At 30.9% G+C, this 25,877-nt stretch overlaps 1 long non-coding RNA gene across 1 annotated transcript in view; it reads right to left on the reverse strand.

Annotated features, from left to right (window-relative positions):
- The window catches only part of LOC143059818 (uncharacterized), a 38,040-nt gene extending 16,675 nt beyond the window's left edge, over positions 1-21,365 (reverse strand). The window contains exon 1 of the long non-coding RNA XR_012973620.1: positions 21,225-21,365. This is a non-coding gene — a long non-coding RNA (uncharacterized LOC143059818). The remainder of the gene's footprint in view (positions 1-21,224) is intronic.
- Positions 21,366-25,877: the final 4,512 nt, after the last annotated feature.

Here is a 25,877-nt window from a genome sequence, read left to right on the forward strand (position 1 = left end):
AAATTAAAGTATAAAATGGTAAATAATACAAACCGGGTGACAATTAAACATACTACATGTATTATGAGAACTTCTTGTAAATGGTTTCAGGGGACTTGCGATCAACCTTGTGGAACTATTACAGTAATTCAAGTAAAATAGTCAACTACGTATCATGGAAAACACTACTGCGAAGTATGAAAACTTTTTGTTATTGGTGTCAGATGAGATGTTTTCAAAGTCCCATTACTCCTGTACCAATTGTCAAATCAAACTCACGATACAACACTTGCAACAGAATATGACAAATATTTCTACTAAGTATGAAAGGTTTCCGCTAAACGAACTGCATTATATATATATTTATGTGATTCGGACGAGTCCAGTCAATCTAGCATAAAATTGACCCTTACCTTTGAAGTAATTGCAACAAAAGATTTAAAATTTACAGAAAAAAGTCTAACTTGAGGAAAACTAAAAAAATACGATTTTAAAATTCCTATGGAGATTTTCATCGATAAGGGAGATAACTCTGCAAAAAAGGCAGAAATATCAATTCAAAATTATACAAAATTATAACTTTACTGCTTCTATTTAACAGAATGTATTGATTCTTAATAGTTTAGCCGTCTTTAAGGTATAAAAAAACAACTCTTAATGTGTTTTCATTTCTTATATCAAGCTACAACCTAGATTTCATAATTCATTAGTTGACCAATTATTAGATTGTTCAACATGTCAAGGGAAAGAATCTCAAATTGAATACAGCTATTTAAGCATATGTGGTTAAATGTTCTTTAAGCAAGGTAGATGCTGAACAAATGCAATTTACAGATATAAAAAATACCAAATACTCACATTATTTTTTGAAAATGGTCACAAAGCCATAAATTTGCAATTTCTTTAATACCGTATCGTACAGCGTAATTAGGGGAAAAAACTATTCAAAGATCTGTGTAGACTTTTCTAATCTCTGCTGTCATGTGCCCTGCAGCAGGGATCTTTAGGAATTATAATCAAATATATTTTAGATATTTTCTTAATCCCTGGTCAAAGTTTGAAACCTTCGATTGAATACAAATTGTAGACAACATGCAGTTTTACGCATCGTATTCAACATAAAAAGATCCCAAGTTCCCTCCCTTCAGTCTTGAGTTTTGAAGAAAAAGTACAAACTGTTGATCTTTATTCCCTGATATTCCTATTTCGATCACAATAAATATAAAATGTATGTGTTGCTTCCATGCCATGATGTAAAAAATCAATATATACATCCCTCATCTCATTAAGTTTTTGTCTACGCTGTTTTTTTCATGCGCATAATTTTATGTTTGGTTTGACACAATGAACATCGTATGATGAATTGCATTTATTCTTGATATCTTTCAATTAGAAGCATTCAATTTTTATATTTTTATCAGACATAAACAAGTCGACAAATTTACTAGATACAATATCTTGCTTGTTTGTTTACAGTAGATGATTCGTTTGCACCCAATTTACCTTTAGTGTCGCAGTCTTAACTTAGATAAAATGATGAAATTTAATACAGGTAAACAATTTAAAGGTGTAAAGGTGTTTTTAAAAAAGAAATCTTGTTATAAAGAAAATATTTATGTATTTAGTTGCACCCCTATTGATTTCAATGATCATGTGCCTAAGTTGCTTAACAAAATCATCAAGACATTTTCAACTATATGACATTCGTACAAATGAACTCATACTTTCAAACTTTTATATGAATAAAATTGAGAACGGAAATGGAAAATGTGTCAAAGAGACAACAACCCGACCATAGAGCAGACAACAGCCGAAGGCCACCAATGGTTCTCCAATGTAGCGAGAAACTCCCGCACCCGGGGGTGTCCTTCAGCTGGACCCTTAAGAAATATGTATACTTGTTCAGTGATAATGGACGTCAAACCTACTCAAAATTATACACAAGAAACTAAAATTAAAAATAATACAAGACCAACAAAAGCCAGATGCTCCTTACATGGGACAGGTGCGGAGGGGTTAAACATGTTTTTGAGATCTCAACCCTCCCCTATACATTGTACCTCTAGCCAATGTAGAAAAAACAAATGCACAGCACTACGCACAGTAAAACTCAGTTTAAGGGACTTTTTATAGCATGAATAAAAACTACGGTAACCTTTCAATGTGACGTAAGCCGAGGAGACAATGGTGGTCCAGAAACTACATCAGAAGATCAATCCTGTCAGCTTTCGTTTAATTTCCGATTTCATTTTTAAATTTTTAAAGTTATCTGTATTACTCTGTCATAGTATAGACTTTAATCGAATACCATAACATTTTGCGTTTGTCAATCATTGAAGACATTTCTGATAAAAGTTTAAGACCTTGCAAAAAAATCAGATACCTCTACGCTGTCATTTCTTTTGATTCATCACCTCTGTTTATAAAGTAAAACAAGTGCATGATCTTGTTGATAAGCTCGTCTTTATTTTGCATTTTCGTTAAATTGCTTCATACCATAGATTTAGATTTACAGATTAAACCGTACAAAACAAATATCATGAGCTAAAGAATTGATCCACTTTAAACCCAAAGTACTCAAAAGTTTTATTGCCTGCTTTTCACATATCGTTGGTGTGAATCCTCTTCTATATGCACGTGTCGGAAAAAATATGTAAATCAACTTGGTTAGTACAGTAAGGGGAATGAATCACATTTAATTTGCTGCTACTGTCAAAACTTAAATTTCATCATTTGCCTTGGTTATTGTTTTGAATCAGTATTTTTCTATTGACATCATTTATTTTTTCCACATTTCAATTGGTAAATTAAGATAACATTCATAAAATTTATTGAAATCAATATCGGATCATTAGACACAAAAAAGTAATACTGTTTTGTTGGTTTTGATCAATTTGCAACGAAATAAATGTAAATGGTTTAAAATAATAACTTGTTTTGAATATCCTTCCTTTGTTTATCTTGATATGTTAAACGTTTTTGAGAACTGTTGAATGGTCGTAAAACCGATGTAAACGGCAAAAGTCTCTCAATAGACATTTCATGTACATAATAGTAGCAGTTATCAATTTCAAAAAATATAGCCTGTACTATATCATAACACCTAGCTGCTTATATTTTGTCTTCTTCAACACTTAAACTGGACAGATCATTCTTTAATTTTCATCTTTAAAGACTCACCAGGCGAATGTTTGATAACAACTCTGTTCAAATCCCCCCAAAAATTGTACTAAGCTTTAAATCCTTCATTCGCTATTTTTTGTTGCATGGTTTACACAGACAAAACAACTAGACCGTGGTAAAAATATGATTAAATCAATACATAAGGTTGTGGTCTTACTTCGTATCTCATTTCTATCTAAATAGTTATATAACTATTTAAACTTATATTTTCATATATTCATTTTATAGCTTTAAATCAAGCGAGATTGCGAAAAAATCCATTCGCTGTAAAAACGATGTATAAGATAATGTGTCAAAAAATGTCATAACCAAACGATAGTTAAAAACTCCTTTTACATATAATTTTAACAAAAGAGTAGAAGTGTCAGCACATTTGTCTACCCTGAAACATTCTTTATGTGCATAACAAAAGACAGGGATTTGGAGTTCACTAGTTGTTTTGGTTTAAAAGTCTGTCACATTTGTGTTTTCGTAAATTGTTTTTTTTATATATTGTCTCATAAGTTTTCTCAATTGAATTGTTTTACATTTTTCATGTCGGGGCCTTGCATAGTTGACTTTATGGCAGGTTTTTTTTCTCATTTTTGAAGGCCGTACGGTTGCCTATAACTGCTTCCATCCACTAATTATAAACTTATGCGTATATTTGTCTCATTTGCAATCATACGACATCTAATGTTTAAAGAGTGTTTTGATCTGGGTTGATAAAGTGTCAGATGGTTAACAATTGAAAAAAATTATATATAGTCGTAGTCTATATTGGATGTGAATTCACAATGTATTATTGTAACAATACTTTAATTAAATAGTCAATGTCCAATAACTCTCGTACAAATCGTAGGATCGCAATGACGGAATGATATGATCCACTACATATAATAGCCAACAATTCTTCTAATAATAATAACTATCTGTAAATAAGTCTCGTATTATCTAATATATGCAAACAAACTAAATAATTATTTAAAGATTGATACCTTGTATGACATATTGCATTCAATTTATTGAATGTCATTTTGATAGTTGTTTTCATTCCTAATATTTTTTAACATTTTATCAGTTACCACGATTTCATTTGATAAGATAAAAAAAAACTTTTTACATAATCAATAAAAAAAATTGTGGAAATGAATTGACCGATATAAAATTAAAAAATAGTTACGTAATTGCTTACACCGGATTTTTTTTTTTTAAATATTACTTTACAATAGAGGTAAAAAGCAAAATGGTCGCTAAGGTATTCTTTGGAAATCGGTGTATCACTGGTTTTTAAAAAAGGCATTTAGATAAATCACTCTTGTTGTATCAGGTTTTATTCTATCTTAATAATTCAGACTTTTAAATTACTACAAGAAAGGTTCTCTATAAATTCAACGTTTTAGATAATTGTTTGACTTTAAAACCCGATTTTCTTCCCATAGTGGAAGATATTAGCAAGCAAAATCGAGAGAATTGTGCAAATGATGATACAAGCATGAAAATTAGCACGAAGCATCATTATTATATATTTTTAAAGAAAAAAATGCTGGCAAGAAAAAAATACCATATATTCTGTTAATAAAATGTCTTAATTGACAATTTGGATGATTATAGCTCATTATGGAATACATTGGATGATTAAATCAAGTTTAAACCCAGCAAATATAAAGAGTATAAAGTGTTTACTTGTGACCAACGGGAGATGTTAAGTTCAAATATTTATATTCACAATCTATATCTTCCTGTTATGATGAGTCAACATTCAAGTTATAATGTTGTCACGTAGTACATGTAGTACTTATACTGCAGTCGGACAACCGGAAGTCCCTTTTAGGGCAAAATGTGATCCGTCTCTAATCAGTGACCTTCCGCCGTTTGAGATCTATTTCGTGCACTTTGTAAGAAAAAGAAGGTAGCCGCGAAAAGTAACCTGTTATCTTTTTGTTACGACTGGAGGCTACTCATGTCGTTATTTGCAGAGAAAATTAAAATGACCAATATTTATATTCTCAATAATCTCCTCGTTGCACAAAAGCATAAACAAAATAAAATAAATTATTTTCCAGAGCATTTTTTTTGCCGAGGACATGAAATAAAAATGTGACTATAGGCGGTTCCATGTTCAATGCGCGAAATAGGTACAAAAAAATGTTATCTCATGAAACTCTATGACAATACACATATAGAAACTACAGAATCTGGGCGATAATTTAAGATATGTTTCTATGTGTCTCTCGAATGAACAAAAAAGTGTACCTGTTTTTTATTGGGGGTGAAATATGTGTTGACATTTTACGCAGATGACTCGCATCTTTTCCGATTTTATTTCCTTCGTTATTTTCTTATTTGAAAACTTTTTGTTGTGAATTTTTAATGCCTATTAAATCTTGATTTACAGATTGGGACTTTATAAAGTTTTATGAAAATATTTTGAAAAAATATAACAAAAAAACATATTTTCTGAAGACGATGACCATCAGCCATTGCGTTCTTTTCTTCCGGGGCGGGCTCAGCGTACAGACGTACATCCCATTTCTGCAGTGAAATCAAGAAAATTTGAAGGAAATATAAGTTTAAATAGTACAGAATTGTATAAACATTGAATAACTTGTCACATTTTCCAATATCTTCTACTTTTTAGGGCTATTTTGTCGATTATTTCCCCGGGTATTAAATTTTGATCGAAGAAGATTCCAGAAAAATATAACTGCTTGAGTGCTTCTTTATAAATAATTCATAATGTCAGTGTTCAAGTATGAAGAAGAATTTCCACTGCTATCAAGCCCAAGGGGGGGCCTTGAAATAAAACAGTTGTTGAGTAGGCCGTCGCTTCAACAACATCTACAAATTTCAGGTTCGAAAAAGCCATCTGACATGTCTGAGCAAGTGAGGAGTAGTGAGGCCTCTCAAGTGTCTGTTCATTGCAGACCCCTGGATAAAACATACAAGGACAAAAGTTCACACAAAAAGGATTCCGCACCTCTTACAAGCCCCTTGGTACATAATGGTAGCATCTTCTGCAAGAAATCAGTGTATACAGGCAAACAAGTCTCAAATAACATGGCACACCTCAGTACAAACATGTTTTCAGTATTGGCTAACTTGGACAAGACATCTTGTAGAAAAAAACACAATAAAAAGCAAGACACAGCTATGCCATCAAACAAGGGTTTACAAGAAGAATGCATAAGTAAACAATGTAAAAATGATGAGATTTTACCACTCCTAAAAGTTCATATACATGTTTTTGGTAAGTCATTTACTTTTATTTCTAAAACAGTGCAGGTTAAAGTAAAAGAACTAAAACAGTTTATTGAAAAGGTTTCAGGTATTAAACAGAATATGCAGTATTTACAGACCAGAGCTGGAACATGTTTGTCAACCAATGATGTGATAGAATGTACAGATAATGATATCCTGAAATTGTACCAACCAGGCCTAGGAGGTGTAAGAGAAAGCCCAGTTCATCCTGGTGATTATTGTGGACCATGTTCTCTCTGCAAAAAGGACAGTAATTATGGTTACTTACACCTAGGTTCTAAATCTTATCAATTAGAATTTGTTGACTTTGTTAAATCTAAACACAAAATAAGTGAAAAAGACTGCATATGCAAGTCATGTATGTTAAAACTTAATAGGAATTTTTCACATAAAGCTCTGGCAGAGGAAAGCTTACAGACTGCCAAAAAACCAAAACTGGAATGTGCACTTGCTCTGTGCAACTCCTGTACAAATACATTTGTAACAAGAAATTCACCATTAGATACTGATGAATTAAACACTTGCTTTTCAGTCAGTCTTCAGGAAGCTCAAATTGAATCCATATTTCTTTGTGATGGCCATTACTTAAAAGCATACAATTATTATAAAAGTTGTAAAGCTAAATGTAAAATGTGCAATTTATCATTATTCAAGAAATATTATGCTAATTTTGACCAAATTTATTTGCAGCAATATATGTATCAACAAGGCACAACTGACAAAATATTGACAAGAGGTGATGTAATATGCAAAAAATGTCATTCAATTCTTTACAGATATACAGGCCAACAGCAACATGATAAAAAGGTAGAATGTGTTAGTCCTAGAGAGTATGTATCATTAATTTTGAAGCAAGCAGTAAGTGGTACTTTAGATATTGATATACCAGCTATCAATAAACTTGCTTTAAATGAACTTATCAAATTTGTGTGTACTGAATTAATGCAGGACAAAGCTTTGCTTCTTTCAGAAATTGTTGACAAGTTTCAAGAGTTTGGAGGTTGTTTTTCATCAAATCTGAGACAAAACCAGACCAGATTTATACTTGACAAACTACAGTTAATTTTCAGTTCAAACATTGACACAGACAAAATCGATAAAATTGGTACTATGGTGAAACTGCATGGAGTTGAGGACCGCAGATGCTTAGTCTTGGCACTTCAAGGACACCAAAAAGAGAAGTTATGTAATGCAAAGTCAGAAGTTGTCAGTTGTCAGTCTAAACAGGGAAATGATAATACACTTGAAAAAGCCTGTGTAATTCTTAAACAAATGATTAAAGACTGCATAAAACATTTAAATTTTGACTTTACAACTGTAGATGATGCTAAATTGGTTGACATTGTGAAAAATAGTTGTCCTCCTGATCTTTGGGAATTTATTACATCTCTAACATCATCTAATAAATTTAAATCTGCTGCAGAAGTAGATAAAACTTTTGAAAATATTGATTTTAAACTAATTAACATATTGTTTTCATTACTGTTCAAGTTTGATACAAAATGCAATACTTTCCAATTAATCATTTCAGATATAATTGATAAGTTCACCACATCTTCCAGTGATTGCATTAATATTCTTAACAAATTTGGTATCTGTGTTTCAAAACAAACTTTGGAACGCAATCAAACAATGGTAGTTGAAAATAAGGTAAATAAGCCTGTTGACAAAATACCATCAACACTTACAATTGCTTCAATTGATAATGTCAATAAAAGATCTAGTTATGCTGCAGTAAAGTCTACTGATGTGCACCGTGGATTTGATGGGACATCAGTTCAGCTAGTAGAGCCGAAACCACAAAGTATTTCCTTAAATCTAGACGAAAGACTTGTTGTCCTACCAGGTGAGACTTTTACTTATGGTAATACTGACTATACATGTATAAACCATAAAACATCACAAAAAGTTACATCTTTTTTCCAGTCTTTTGTAATTTCTTCTAACTTAAACTTACTAAACGCTCCTAGGGATACCTCTGGAAAGTGCTGTGATGAGATCAAAGATAGCCTTGAGACTGACTTCACTCAAAATGTAATTCATGAATGTTTTACAGCAGTTTTAAATGACTCACAGTTTCTTGAAGAAAAGAGATTTTCACAAATGACAGACTATAACATTGATGAACATGTCAACCATGAGCTTTACTTATATGATTTAAATCGTGTAGTAAATTACTTAGATATGACTGCTTTGGTTTATGTCACTGGAAGTGCAGTTAATATTTTTGAGGAACATGACAACTCTATAAAACCTATTGTTCAATTTAGAGCAAATCCTGATAGCAACCATTCGATAAATCTGTTAAATAAAAATGGACTTTACTTTCCTCTTATTTCTCGCCAAGATTATTTTGATGGTGTTTTGTTTCAAGAATCAATTGATATAAAGGATACAATAACATTGAGATCTGTTAATAACTTCAACCAAAAGCTTTCTAGCATTGTAGATATATACAGCTCATTAAACAGTGGTCAGGCATCTGTAAAATACCGTAGAAGGACAACAAAATTGCCACACTATGCTATACACAACAGTAAGATTTGTACAGATTTAGTTGATGACATGATAAAAGACAGCACTGCATGTTTGTCAAAGAATGTTGAAATGGTATCTTTTGATTTGATTGATTTTGAAAGCACAGTGCCAGAAAAAAGGGCTGCAGATTCTGTAAGTACAGTATTATTTGAATTCTGTTATAACAATTTACTCAGCTTGAATGGTTCAAACAATTTAGGCAAGACCAATTTGCAAACATTTATAAGCGAAAAAAATAGTAACATACCCGTAGAAACAGCCAATGTGAAATATCACTCTTTACTTAATGAACAAGCTGACAGTAAAGAAACATTGAAAACTATTTTAGATACACTACACCAGGACTTTAAAATTGGTAGAGAATTAAAGCATTTGGTGGTGGTGGGTGATGGGAAGACTTATGATCTTTTGGTTAAATTGAAGCTTGAGTTGAAGGATGATTTAAGTTGGCTTTTACCTTTTCCTGGGGATTGGCATATCCTTAAAAATTATCAACGTATGATAATGAAATTATATTTAGATGCAGGACTAAAGGAACTTATTGAACTCTTTCATCATGGTGCAGTTGGTGCTTCTGTGATGCAGGCAACAAACTTTGACAAAACTCATCACTTTTTGATGCAGGTGTGGGAAGCATTTTATTTACAACAAATTAGTGCTATTCTTAAATATGCAGAAGAAAATGACTTAAATGATCAATCAGAAGAAAATTACATTAAAAAGGTTTCTTTCATTTTACAAAATCAAGAACTAAGTCAGGATGAGAAGATTCAGCAGCATCTTGCTTTAATGTCACATTTTTCATTGCAGTTTAAAAATTTATGTTGCGGTTGAGTGAACAGAATGAAAATTGGAAATTTTGGCATGACTTCATTCACTACCACGGATTCATTTATGTCTCTTACTTTTTATCCATTAGAAGTGGTAACTGGCATTTAAGGAACTACTGTTTAAAACATGTTGCAAAAACCACTCAAATAACAGATTGTAAATTTTATTCAAGACTTCTACCATTTCATATTGCAGATTTAAAATCTTTTCCTAAATCAACAATTGAACATTTTGAGGAAGGTGGATGGGTTGTTAATATTTTGGGAAGAAACATGCATTCTCAGGGCTTAGACGAGGCTCATGAAAGTTGTATTAACAGAGAAGTTAAAAATGCAATGTCTAATTTTTTCACCTTATCTGCTTTGACAAAGTTAGTTCATTACATTCCATTTCGAGCAAAAGTGTTGGGTAACATAAAAGATCAATTAGAATGTAAGCGAAAAGATTTCAATAATTCTGTAAACCGTCCATCTTTTGAAATACAAAATATTACATCATATAGAGAAAGCATTGAATCTGGATTATTTTTTAGATATGAAAATGGACAACTGAAGCATGCATTCAACAGCAAAGTTGTATTGACAGATATTCAGAGATCAGACTTATTAAATCTGCAGAAAATTGCTCAGGAACATCTAGGAAAATATATCAAGATTTGTCAGTCAGATGGTATTTTTAGATATAATAAGACCAGAAAAATAGCAACTTTCTCTACAAAAACACATAGCATATCAAAAGTAAAAAGAGAACTGAAAGATCAAAGGACTGAGAATTCACTTTTAAGAAAACAAATAGCATGGTCTAAAGAACAAAACACACCAATATCAGATTTGCAACAATTTATTTCATTGCCACGTGCAATTGTTGACCATGACGGCTTACCATACAAAGGTGATAAATCAAAAACTTTAGGCATATACCATTCTCGTTACCCTGAGGCATTCGAAAACAAACTACATTTTAAACCAGACTGTGTCATCATAGATGGCATGTTTATTCTGAACTCTAAACCCCTAAAATCTTCAAATCGCTTATTTGCTCATTTCTTAGTTTCATTATTCAATCGCTGGATAATTCCTTACATCCAACTCAACACAAAAGAAATACACATTGTATTTGATGATCAATCACCTCAGTTATCACCGAAAGACATTGAGCGTAAACGAAGAGATGAAAAAGCAGAAACATCAGCTAAAATATTAATTTCAGAGACCACAAAAATACCATCAGATTGGCAAGCATTTTTACATAACAGAGAAAACAAGAAGCAGCTTGTCCAATTAGTCAGTGAAAAATTTTTGCATTTTGCAAAAATAGCTTTGAATTCTGGTCAGAGCTTTGTAATTGGTGGTGGCTTTGAAAATGCTTCCATAACAAAAGTTGTTGAAGAAAATACTGAAAAGATTGCCACAAACTTGCAGACAAATATTTCTGAAGGTGATAGTCGAGTATGGTTTCATGCTTATAATTCACAATGTAAAAATATTTTAATTTATTCTCTAGATAATGATACATACCACATTGGATTACCCATTATGCAAAAATGCAGTGACAAAAATATAGCAGTTCAGTTGTCTTATAAAAATGACTTAATATTTTTTAGCATGAACAGATTTATAAGGTGCCTTGAATCTGATCCAGATCTTCACAGCATTGAAAAAGAAGACCTTCCTCTCATCATACAAAATTTATTTATATTAACTGGTTGCGATTATGTTTCATTTTTCAAAGATCATGGTAAAACATCATTTTTTAAAACATTCTTCAAATACACAGAATTTATTATAAGTTCAGTTGAAAATAATGTGATAGGCAAATTATCTCTCACAAACTCTGATGACATTTCTAGTTTTCTATCATTTATTCGTTTAATTGGATGTGAATACTGGAGGAAGTGTTCTTCAGCTTTTCTAAGAGAAAAATTAGAGACCCCAGAGCAGTTATATAGAACAGTTTATAGTTCTAACCTATCACCTGAAGAGAATCATATTGCTTGGATTTCAAAAATAAGAGAGGCCCTTTATAGTAGAGTTCCATCAGAAGAATTTTATTTGCCATCTTTTGATGCATTATTTCTTCATTGGAAAAGATCTTATTGGGTGAGTAGGGTATGGATCCAAGCATACCGTGAGAATGTTCAGTATCCATCATTGACAGACTTTGGTTGGAAATTAGAAATTGATGGACAGTTGGATGTCATTTGGGATTCTCCGGAAAATTTGCAAAAAGTAATCAATAATATAAAGCTTTGGACTGCAGGCTGCAACTGTTTAAAATCAGACTGTAATAGCAAAATATGTGGTTGTAAGAAAATTAATATGGCATGTGGTCCAGGTTGTAAGTGTGGTAGTTCCTGTAAAAATAAGAATGTTAATTCACAGGTGTGCAATACAGAGGAAACAGAAGAAAATACTGCTGAGGCTGTTGCTTCTACTCAAGTGCTTTACAATTCAGAATCTGATGGGAGTGACTTTGGTGATGATACAATGGATGGTTCGGTTTTCTTTGAGTTGCAAAATGTAGACGATGATGATCTCGAAAATATTATTTTTAATTTTCAGTATCAACAATTAGCATAAATATTTTTCTGATTTCAATTTTTTTTTTGTATTGTTTGAATCAAATGAAACATTTTTATATATTTTATTTTTAAGTATTTCAAATAACAGATATTTTATTTATTTTGCAATTTTGTACTTGTGCTGTAATACTGTTGAAAATTGAAATGGCTCATTTTAGAAAGAAATCCTACAAACAATATCATGATAGGTTGTCCATAGGGTTGGTCATGTGATCTATTATGATATTGGTAGTTTATTAATTTATTTTCAAATTCAAAATTCTTTACTATTAATCTGCACACAGTATCCTGATATGTTGTCCATAGGGTTGGACATTTGACTGTTCATGATATCTGTAGCATCATTTAAGCAACAGACAAGTAATTAATTATTTCAAACACACAAATTTTCAGGCAATTGTTAATTAGAAAGATCAATAAAAAAATAAATTAAAAGTACTATTTTTTAAATATTTGATGTCTCCAGGAAGATTTATAATTTTAAAACTTAATTTACAAAGATAATCTGTTTTGAAATTTATTTTTGTCATTTTTGAAAGTAGTTATATGATCTTTTATGAAATTGAGTTTTTCCTAATTCCTTTAATACTACAAAACACATTTTTGAAAGTAATGTTTAAGAACAAGTTCATGTCTTCAAAACATTTATTGCATATATTATAAGGTTAACCGCATATGAAGATTTTAATATTTTTAATATGTCAACTTTTTGTTAGTTTTTTAACACTTTAAAAAAAAGAACTTTGAACTAATTAAGATTTCAAACAATGTACCTTTTTAAGAGCTAAAATTTCACTTTATATAGGTAATGTGCATGATTTTGTTTCTTAAGTTTAAGTGCTCTTCCTAGTCTGGCTTTTTGGGTAGATTGTACTTTTGAAGCTTGTTTATATTTTTATTTTTAAGCCAGGGGCAAAACTCTGTGAAAGTCCAGTGCACACATTTAAAATGCTTATACAGTGTATGTATATCTCCATGTACAAACAAATACTAAAATAAGATAAATTACCCCTAAATTTATTTGAAAGGGAAAAAAATGTAAATAATTTCATGGCAATGTATGAAAAAATTCATAAGTAACATGTATTTGCCAAATCAGGATATAGCGTAAGGTTGTTGCATGATTTACTCTAAATTATTAAGTAATATATTTTGTAAAAACAAAACATTTAAATGTACTGGTTTAATATTTTAAGAACCAATAAATAAAAAAACTTCCCAATATCCATGCTACATTTCTAAAAAAGAATTTTTGTGAAGAGAAACTTGTTTTCTTCCTCTTTTATTGGGGGGGGGGGGAGGGGGGTCTAACACTGGGTAACACGAGTTCTGCTCAAGAGTCATTACGAGTATGGAAAATAATTACAACAGAGCTTTTGATAAATTGAATATATTTGATCATGAAATTTTAAATTATATGCTCGTGGTGGGTCGCTAGAGGGCGCTGTACATGAATGTTCAGTGAATTCACCAATAAAACCGGTGGACGTGTTTCATTTAAAATCCCAAAAAGAGGGTTTAATGCAGACACATTAACAATAATAGAAGTTATTCAATTTAAAACTTCATAGGTTTTAATTCTAACTCATTAACCACATATAAATCCAAATACTGGTAAAAAATAGCAAAGTAAGATCTTACAAAAATAATTTTTAGGATTTCAAAATAAATAACTGTCATTATGTTATAATTTGCAAGATAGGTTTGCCTATTGATTTAAAAAAAAAATTTTTTAATACATGACTTGAAATTGTAATAAAAAAATATTAGTGACAGCATTTACAAAAGTTTTACTGAAATGCTAATAAACCCTTTATAGGAGTTGTTGCCCTTTAAATGATAAATTATAATAGTTGATGTAAAGGAGAGGTAAAAGACTGAAACCATCTAGCCATAATTATGATGTATTTACTATTCTTCTTCGACCTAAAAATGTAAAAGTGCACAAATCCATTTTACTTCTGTACTGTAGAATTTATTTTCCTTTAAATATTTTTTTCTCTCACAAATTTGGGCATTTTTTTTAGATTAAAGTATTAAAATTGATTGAAATTTTAAGCAGGAAAAAAAATCACCCGAACAATAATTGATGTAAAATATTGTAAAATATTATTATTTCCTCTAAATCAACACAGAAAAACATTTTTCTCAAGATGAGTTTAATATTCAGAATGCTTTTTAGTTCATAAGAAGGACAAACTTTTGGCTTGTACATTTTCAATTTCTTCTCAAAGTAAAGCTTCTGTTTGGAAGATCACAAACTTTATTTTAAAATCAAATTAAGTTGTTTAGATTCAGAAAATCTGACAATATAAAATTTTACGGCCTATAAATAAGTTGTTGGTGTATCAGGGTTCGATTCCCTGCCTAGGCTTAAAATTGTGCGGCTGGTTGCCAAAGTGGGTAAATTGCCTAGTGGCCCCGCACCAACTCTTATTTGTAAGTCAACAGAATTTTTTATCATTAATAAAATTTGTGAAAATCTTCCAATGGATAAAATAAAAAGTAAAATCTTATATTTTAAGGCCTATAAATAAGTTGTTTAATTCTTAAAATTATTTTTTTTAAATTGACAGATATTGATACACTTGACAAAATAAAGATTTATTAATTGTACTGAGCTCAGTCTGTTCTCAGTCCTGAGTCCTACATCTTCAGAAATATATGAATAAATATACTTGTACATATTTGTGTAGTACTAGTTAGAACCCCCAGTGTCCATAGTGCTTGGAGGAACTGGTTAGAGATCCATATGTTATAAAGCACTGTACAACATCCACCATGCAGTTATGTTATAAACTAACTAGCATACTACAGGGGGTGGTTAAGGATCAGAAGGTGCATATACTAAAGAAAAGCATAATAAATATATTGCAGATTAAGGAAAGCAAGCTAATGTGTAAATATCAAAATAGAATGCAGATTTAGGAAAGTAAGTTAATGTGTAAATATCAAAATAGAATGCAGATTTAGGAAAGTAAGTTAATGTGTAAATATCAAAATAGAATGCAGATTTAGGAAAGTAAGTTAATGTGTAAATATCAAAATAGAATGCAGATTTAGGAAAGTAAGTTAATGTGTAAATATCAAAATAGAATGCAGATTTAGGAAAGTAAGTTAATGTGTAAATATCAAAATAGAATGCAGATTTAGGAAAGTAAGTTAATGTGTAAATATCAAAATAGAATGCAGATTTAGGAAAGTAAGTTAATGTGTAAATATCAAAATAGAATGCAGATTTAGGAAAGTAAGTTAATGTGTAAATATCAAAATAGAATGCAGATTTAGGAAAGCAAATAATGTGTAACTATCAGAATAGAATGCAGAATAAGGAAAGTAAGTTAATGTGTATATGTCAAAATAGAATGTAGATTTAGGAAAGCAAGCTATTGTGTGTGTCAAAAATGGAATACAGATTAATGAAAGCAAGCTATTGTGTATATGTCAAAAATTGAATACAGATTTAGGAAAAGCAAGCTTATTAATTATTGCTGCAAAAAAATAAATATATTAAATGCATACATGCATGCTGTATCAGATAAATGCATTATTAAAATGTGCTGGTTAACGTATACAAGTTTAGCAAAACAAATGAGATAAGTACATAATACAAACAATGATTGAAGTTGAGAAATAACAGTCCTGTCAGGATACCTGTTGAATATTTGTTAAAACTTGAAAGATTGGTATTTATCATGTGTTGATTGAAGAGTTGGAAAGGGCAAATCAATAATATTTGTAAGCAGGCATCAACATAGCTTCATTATTGTTATACATGCATGTGCAAATGTATTTTTGATAACAATTTAATTGTTAATGGTTGAAACTTCATGTTTATGGTCATAACTATTATGACTTTATTGGCACTCATACTACATCTTCTTATTTATAAAACTATAAACTAGAATTTTGTCCATATTAAATTTTCAAACTCTACTTAATGCAAAGTTTCGGTAAATTTATTTCAGTTGCATATTTTGAAATGAGTTACAATGAGTCAACCAAGCTATAATGCTCTCCATTTAACATGTTTAAGCAATTATAGGTTACATTACAGCCTTCAACATGGAACATAGTCATATCAGATAGCCAGCTATAAAAGTTCTTAAACCGACTGGTTTAAATTTGAATTTATTATGGAGTTGATGAAAAATGTAAAATGTCTGTTATAAATGAGCTTTTTACTTAAAAAAGACTTCTGACAGATTTATATGGCAACAATCAACAGATTAGGCTAAATGAAAAAATATGTTCTATTTCCCTCATTATAGCTTAGAAATAGCCTACCTTAAGTGTTTTTTTTTTTGTCATTTTTCAATAAGCACTGTTAAAGTCAGAATTTCTTTCTCATAGACTCAATGTAAAAAAAAAAGGTAAAAGAAAAAAGATTTGGCCTTATTCTACACCCATATAACCCTCCTGTTGCAGAGAGTACCACGTCCTGTGCATGTTTAAGATCCCTCTCAACAAGCTTAATTTGAGTGGTCCATATAAAGTGGTCGATTTTTATATTATCATACTACAATGTTGTATTGTTACCCCAATGTCTCGGGCTTGGGTGAAGGTTGGCACCAGTTAAAGCAGCAAACCAACTGCATTTATTACATGTACCTGAGCCTGTTGTTCAGCGGTTGTCATTTGTTGGTTTCTTGCATAGATTTTTCTTGTTTAGCAAATAAATTAGACCGTTGGTTTTCCTGTTTAAATTGTGTATGTTTACAATGGTAATTTTGGGGCCATTTATAGCTTACTGTTCGGTGTGAGCTAATGCTCAGTGTTGAAGGCCGTACTTTTTTATACATTGTGATTTGGATGGAGGGTTTGTCTCATTGACACTCATACCACATCTTCTTATTTATGTGAAGCCAAGTTTTGTTTTGTCAGGAACCCATGACTACTCTTATATGAATGAAGAAGAAGCAGCGAAGAAGAAGTGGCATTTTCTAAATATGTTAGTTCTACATGTCCTAAGTATTTTTAGCATCTTACTTGCTCATGGGTCAATTTATGATGACTTATAAATATCAGTTTATCTGGCTGCTGGTTTCATTTTGTGTAAAAAATTTTGCATTGAAAATCATCAAAGTTTATAACATGCAGGGACCTTACACAGTAACACTTGGTCCTTACTGATAGCGTGATAGTTATATATATATAGTGTTAAGCCAACAATCTGTCAAGTTAGTGCATATATTTGTTTGACCACAGCCACAGGGTTTAAGCTTGTTATTGTTTGCCTTGAAGTTGTTTACTATCGATATGAAGCCCATGGTTTGACAGACGCTATTCATGTATTACAAATCAAATTATGCGAGTAATTAATAGTAACACGTTCGGGTGATACTCTAGTCTACTCTGTTCAGTATCACCGACACGTTCAACATTAATATTTTCTACTAGTGACGAATTTAAGAGTTGAAAACACTTAGTGATGCTATGTAAACTTAAATTGTCCGGTGAAAAAACAAGGGACATAATAAAGGAAACGATGAATTATGTGTAAGCAAAAAATGCTTTCAGGGTAAAAATCCGGGTTCCCGAGCAAAAAACCCAATCTTCAAAATAGGTACAAAAAAATGTTCATTTGCCGATTTTCACAAATGAGGGCACATTTTAAAGCGGAAACTCTCAGTTATAAGAATATAGCAATCGTAAGGTGTCTCTCGGAACTTTCTCGCTTCGATTTTTCACATAAAGGAAAAAATGACAATTTTTGAGCTTGAAAATTTACACTGAAAAAGTTGATTATTGTCGTATTATTCAATCGATCTGCCCTTTTTTATCAAATAAATTAAAGAATAGCAATAACTTGTATTGAATACCATCTGAAAACTTAAATAAATTTGAAATTTATCATTGAAATTTAATGAAAACGGTCTTTCAAAAATAACACCAAAATTGGCGGCCATTGCAACTTGTCTGACGGACACTTATGATTAAGATATTCCTACTCAGAGGCTTCCGGTTGTCCGACTGCTGTGTTTTAATATATATATTTTAAAATTATTATTACTCGAGTTGGTCGGGGTTTTTTAATCTGAATTTCGCATATTATTCAATCATTTTGTTTTCTGGTCAGATATGTGGTGAAATATTATAATTTGTAGATGCACTTTGTTGAGCTGTTTAATACGTAATTCAATTGAATGAATAAATTATCATTATCAACTTTATTACATGCACAAACATCAGTAAAAGTTGTAACCAGTCTATATATAGATATAGGAAGATGTGGTGTGAGTGCCAATGAGACAACTCTGCATCCAAATAACAATTTAAAAATTAAACCATTATAGGTTAAAGTATAGTTTATTCCTATGGTTGTATACTGGTTTTCCGTTAAAGCTCCTGACGTTAGAGTAAAACATGATAAATTATAATGCAACAACGTTTGTAACATTCATTTTGTTTGGATAACGTTACTTATTTTCATGGCATCAATTAAAAATTGGCATCAATTAAAAATTGATGCTATGGACAGACGTGCAAGTGCAGACGGTATATGAAAGATTTTAAATACATTTTTTAACGTTATTTTCTCTCAGTTTCATTAGAATGGAGATACAAATATTGTATTTTAAGCTCTGACGGCATCTATCAAATCTGCCCGAAACTTTAATAAAGACAAAAGAAAAATCGATCTATTATTGTGTTCTTACAGATTTGATGCTCTTATGTCTTATGACCTTTAAAAAATTATTTGTACCCTAAGTTTATAATTGCTAATTATAAATACAACACAATGAAATATTTTGCAATACTTTAAAATATATGATCCTAAAATAATTCTCAGTAGTATGTTACACTGTGATTTCAAAGTGTAGAAACCCCTGACGACGTCGCCAGCAACCATATCCTTGAAGATCTGTTAAATAATGAAACCGGTAGGATACCATGGAGGATATTATAATGAACATTATGAACATTTTGATATAGTAATAGACAAAATGTAAATAATCATATTAAATATAAATATTTGGTGCATTTTCAGCTTTATTTTTTTCTTATTTTGTGCACAGCGTGGACAAAATTTAAAAACTTTTCAATATATGTATATATATTAACTTAATAAAATAAATGTATTGACCTTGTCAATTTCATGCATAACGTTGCATTTTGCATTGTTGTTAATCATAATAAAGGAACAGTTTGACATTGGTCACATATATTACGTAGTATAAACTTTATCTCGTGGGATATCGTTTTGTTTTTTCTCTTTATGTATTTTGATAGAGTCGTATGGTGTCTAGCATCTTTGCTAGTACATCATAATTTCATCTTGTCCCATGACAGGTATGCGACTTAGACAAATGTACATGATCAAAAAAAGATAATAACAACAACATTGATCTGATGACCTATGAACTTTATAACAGATACGAAAAGAAATATAGGATTATGGCATTGAATTGAATGAATTGACAGGAATTATATCCACATTCTACAATATTGCAAATTCAAGTTTGAATATCACTTTTGTATCTTTCGCCTCTAAGTTTGGTAATAGACTTTAATAAGATACAATATATCCCTGTATTAAGTCGATGTTTAAAAGTCACTACATATATACACCCACTTGAGAAATAAAAACAACTTAATGAAACAATGAATATGTTGCGTGTTTTGTATCTATAATCTTAATTATTCATCAGGGTTCAAATATTTAACCAACTTCAGATTTTAAATAATCTCTAGCGCTGATTTTACCAATATTCTTTGCTAGATATCCGTAATTGTGCATCGTTAATTTAAGAACAACAGTGAATATGTTGTGTGTTTTGTATATAAAATTTTAATAATTCATTAGGGTTCAAATATTTAACCAATTTCAGATCTTAAGTAGTCCCTAGAACTGATTTGCTAGATGTCCATAATAGTGCATCGTTGATTTAAGAGCAACAGTTAAATGTATTGTGTTATTTATTTTGCAGATCAAAATAAAACAAAACAGTTTTCGATTCTTTAATTGAATCTTAAACTGAATCATTAATTCTCAAAATGGAAGTGTTTCTGTTTCAGCTTGATAACGTTGAGGAAATATTTAAAAAGATATCAATTATTATCGGGGTTTTTTCTGGATAGTGTACGATAACTTGATCATGTGCATGAAGACAATACATTTTGTTAAGGAAACTTTCATACATAAGCAGTAATCTTTATGGTTTTAATTAAAGGGATGACTTCGTTTTTAATTTGAGCAGAATTTGAAGTGGAATAATTGGTTAATATTTGTTTTCTTCAAAGGTGCATCGGAATATCTCCTTGATGATTCAATAGAAAAAGAGTTTAAGAGGTTCTTGAAACAATTTTCCTCTTCACAGCTGGTTAAAACCTTAAGAAAACTTGTCAATACTGATTGGCTACATTGGACTCCAAAATGTAAACCCGATTTTGCTCCTTTTTTTATAAATTTACAACAAAATAAATATAAAGATTTGAATTTATAGCTTGATAACATTATTTGTCGAAAAGCCGGTTTACATGGCAAGTTTTTCTATCAATAGACATTTTTTCTGTATAAAAAACTAGCATTCAACATGTGTAAGAGGGCGTTACTATATCATATAACATTTTAATTTACTAGTTTATGATTAAAAGTACTACAGTTTTGGTGCAGGTTCATTGATTTCTCTTCGTAGTTTTTAACAATTGAACTAGACAAACAATCTTCAATTTCAGTCGTAAAGACTTACCTGGTGAATATTGAAATTCCTTTTACGCCATTTTTGTTGAGTGATTTCGGATGTTTAAATAAACATGGCTGCCAGACTGTTATAGAAATACGTTTATGAATTCTTTTGAAAATGTGTTGTTAACTCGTATCTCATTTCTATCTAAACATATCATTTTATCTTTATAAATTTATATTTACCTTTATTGAGAGAACAATATAAACCAAACATAATTTCTACGTCATGACGACTGGTCCCCCGTCGCTGTATTAGTTAGGTATAACAATGTGTGTCACAATTATTCAGTGCGGTACGATAGTAAAAATGTGGCAATAGTTCTGTTACCCCTGTTGAAAAAGTCAATAAAAAAAGGTAAAATATGGATAACAACATTATTTCATGATGGAAACTGAATCAAACATGAGTAAAGAAGAAAGCTTTCAGTTAAATCATCAAAACAACATTTGATACAAAAATTTAACAATACTTTTAGATATTTGGATGATATATTGGCTCTCAATAATGACGACTTCAGTATGTATTCTAAAGAAATTTATCCTGTAGAACTTACTTTAAATAAAGCTAATGATAACAATGACCACTGCCCTTTCCTCGATCTTGATATCTATATCATAAACGGGAAGCTTAATACAAAACATTTATGATAAAAGAGATGATTTTTCATTTCCTATGGTTAATTATCCATGTTTAGATGGTGACGTTCCCTTGTCACCATCATATGGTGTTAATATATCTCAACTTGTACGATTCGCTCGTGTATGTAACAACGTATTAGATTTTAGCGAGAGAAATTTATGTATTACTGAAAAATTATTACACCAGGGTTTTCACAAACTGGTCAAAACATTTACTAAATTTTATCACCGGTATAAGGAAATAATTCGTAAATATAACTCAACATGCAGACACCTTATACTTTCAGGTATTTCACATCCAAAATTTTATGGAAATGTTCTTTATAACGCACGAAAATGTCAGTATTCTCCTCAGAAACTAACAAAACCTTTAAATAGACTTATTAAAAGGGGATATAGTTACGATACTGTTGTCAGGTCATTAAAGATTGCATATTTTGGCTTTAACATTGATTCACTGATAGGGTCTTTGCATCGAAACTAAACACATTTATTTCTAAAAAAAAAACAGTGGTTGGCATGACACGGGTTATGTTCTTCTCATATATTTTATGATAGTATGATACTAAACCCCTAACGGGAGGGATTGTACCTGATATTCATATGATGAAGACATAATCTTTCAATCAGTTTAATTGAGGTCTGGAGCTGGCATGTCAGTTAATTGCTAGTAGTCTGTTGTTATTTATGTATTATTGTCATTTTATTTATTTTCTTTTGTTACATCTTTTGTCATCGGACTCGGACTTCTCTAGAACTGAATTTTAATGTGCGTATTGTTATTCTTTTACTTTTCTACATTGGCTAGAGGTATAGGGGAGGGTTGAGATCTCATACACATGTTTAACCCCGCCGTAATTTTGCACCTGTCCCAAGTCAGGAGCCTCTGGCATTTGTTAGTCTTGTATGATTTTAAATTTTAGTTTCTTGTGTATAATTCGGAGTTTAGTATTACGTCCATTATCACTGTACTATTATGCATATTTTAGGGGCCAGCTGAAGGACACCTACGGGTGCGGGAATTCCCGCTACATTCAAGACCCACTGGTTGCCTTCGGCTGTTGTTTGCTCTATGGTCGGGTGGTTGTCGCTTTGACATATTCACCATTTCCTTTCTCAATTTTATGTCGAAATATAAGCAATCAGAACTTGTCATTGTGGTAAAAAAAATAAGAATAAAGTCATAAAACCTTTAAAATTGTCAAATCAAAAAGACGTACCATAAAGTTCAAAAACCCATGATGGCAAGTCGATACAAAATGGTGCAGTTTGTTGTCCAACAGACTTAGTGGGTTTGCGTTCATTATGGGTCAGTAATTACAATATTTAAAACCTGGCCCAATAACTCCCATAAAAGTGTTGATAAAAAAATAAAGTATATAATGGTAAAAAATATAAAACGGTAGACAACTAAACGTATTATGAGAACTTCTTGTAAATGGTTTCAGGGGATCAACTTTGTGGAACTATTACAGTAATTCATGTAAGATAGTCAACTACGCATCATGGAAAACACTACTGCGAAGTATGAAAATGTTTTGTTAGTGGTGTCAGAAGAGATGTTTTCGAAGTCCCATTACTCCCGCAAAAATGATCAGATCATAATAGCGATATATCATGGTCAATTACACACAATGTTAAAGAATAGCATTAAATATGAAAGCGTTATTTCAACTGTTCTAAGAGGATTTGCGTTAACAAGGTTTTATCGTCACAGACCAACGTCAATTAATTCAGTAAATATGTCAATTATTCATGATGGCAAAGAATCCTACGGAGCGTTAGGGTTTCCTATAACACAAACCCCATAGGACCTAAGTATATTAGGTTTCATGTTTAAAATACTCAAAATAAATTGTCAGAGTTAAATTACTCCCGTATAAATTGTCAAATCAAACTCACGATACAACATTTGCAACAGAATATGGCAAACATTCCTACTAAGTATGAAAGGTTTCCGCTAAACAAGCTATCAAACAACACATAACATACAGAGATATAGAACCATTGTTTGGTTGATCATTGTTATTTAATGCCATTTTCAACTTGTTATTTTGTGGCGGTCAGTTTTTATTGGTGTAGGAACCTTGGATAGAATCAACGTCCTCCGGTAGGATAATTGACAGTCTTAGTCATTTAAAATTTAGGTTGAGTACACCTGCCCCGTGCAGGATTCGAACTCACAACCCCAAGGTCCCTGATATAGAACTAACCTAGATATTTATTTATATTTACATGTTTATATATACAGGGTATACGTATTTATCTTCATAAACGTTGGTTTGTACATAGATGATTACAGAAGTCCATTTAGGAAATCATATTAAATGCTTGTGTCGGAAATTAAATTGTTCATTTATTTTACAATGCATGTTACCGTTTTATTTTAAAATTTTATGAAAAAAATATGATCTCTTTGTTAAATCAATTTCACAAACCTATAAACGCTAATATCGTATCGTACAGACGTGTAAATAGGGGGAAAACTAATCAAAGAACTGTGTGGACTAAGATTTTTGTCTAATCTATGTAGTCATGTGCACTGCAGCAGGGATCTTTAGTAGTATTCACTTTCATATTTATCTTTGACATAAACAAGTCGACAAATTTACTAATACAATATCTTGCTTGTTTGTATAAAGTAGATGATTTGTGTGCACCCTATTTACCTTTAATGTCGCAGTCTTAACCTAGATAAAATTATGACATTCATTTTGAATTTCTAATACAAGTAACCGATTGTTGATTTACAGGTGTAATGTCTTTTTTAAATCTTGTTAAAAAGAAAAAAAACAGATGTATTTAGTTGGACCACTATTGTTTTCAATGTGCATGTGCTTAAGTTGCTTTAACAACATCAACAAGACATTTATAAAAACATGACATTCGTCCAAATGAATTTATAGTTTATAAACCAAATTTGTATATGAATGTTGCTCTTTTATAACGGGAATAAAAATTACGGTAATCCTTCCATGTGACGTATCCCGAAGATATCAGATGATCAGACACTGTCAGCTTTCTTCCAGTTTTATATTTGAAACTTTGAAAAATAAATTGTGTTACTCTGTCGTAAGGAAGTAAGGTAGACTTTAATCAAATAGCAGAGTTTTTTGCTTTTCAATATAGGTCGACTTTTTGGATGAAAGTTTTAGACTTGTTGTTTCAAATGAAATATTTGTCAAAGTAAAGAAAATATTTCAGATATTGATAATCCAACATTTCTTTTGATTCATTGCCTCTGTTTATAAAGTGAAATTAGTGATCGCGTTGATAAGCACGTCTTTATGTTGTAGATTACTAGGTTTTACTATAAAGTGTCAAATATCTATGCAATTACTAGCATTACTTTAAAATCATTTCGAACAAAAGAAATATCTACTTTTATTTAATATATTTAACATTAAAGAAGTGATCTATTAAAGAGATACATTAACCATTTCGATAGTGACTTGCATTTTATCATAAGCAGATCTTTGAATGTAACCCACATGATTAATGTTAAAGGGGCATTAGCCACGATAATTTCTTTTGTTCAATTCAGAACGAAAGTGAAAAAGTGAAATAATAATTAGCAGCCAGTTTAGTTCAATTTTGCATTATAGGCTAAGAAATATAGGAGAAGAATTATTCGACCTCATTGAATCCGTATTCATGCGACCTGCAATATAACTCCTTAGCTAGAAATGGGTTACTCATGAATTAGGCGTGTTCAGTTATGTTAAAAGTAAAACAATGTCAACAATGACGGTAAAACCAGGGTAAATCATTTGATTGACCAATTCAATCAAAAAACTCATTCTTATACATGTTATACAGGTAAAAACTATGGTTAACATTTATTTTAGCCTATTATATAAATCAAACAGAGCTAGAACAATTCAATTGCACGAATTCACTATCTATTTATATATGTGTTTATGTTGATATCGGATTATATGATCGTTGACAACTATCGGAGGTCACATCGATGGTTAAAGATATGGTGTCTAGACTAAAATACACACGCATTGCTGGTACATTGTATTGAGCGCATGAATCATTAATTGTTTACTTTATACTTTTTCTTATAACTTGGATATACGTTTCTTCAGCCTGTTATAAAGCAATTATGAGAACTTTGGTCAAATCTGTGTACATGAATTTAACAGATAATGCACTTTAAAGCTTTTTCCATACATACGTGTCGAAAAAAAA

The sequence above is a fragment of the Mytilus galloprovincialis genome, chromosome 14 (genome assembly GCF_965363235.1).
Source record: "Mytilus galloprovincialis chromosome 14, xbMytGall1.hap1.1, whole genome shotgun sequence".
Lineage (NCBI taxonomy): Eukaryota > Metazoa > Mollusca > Bivalvia > Mytilida > Mytilidae > Mytilus > Mytilus galloprovincialis.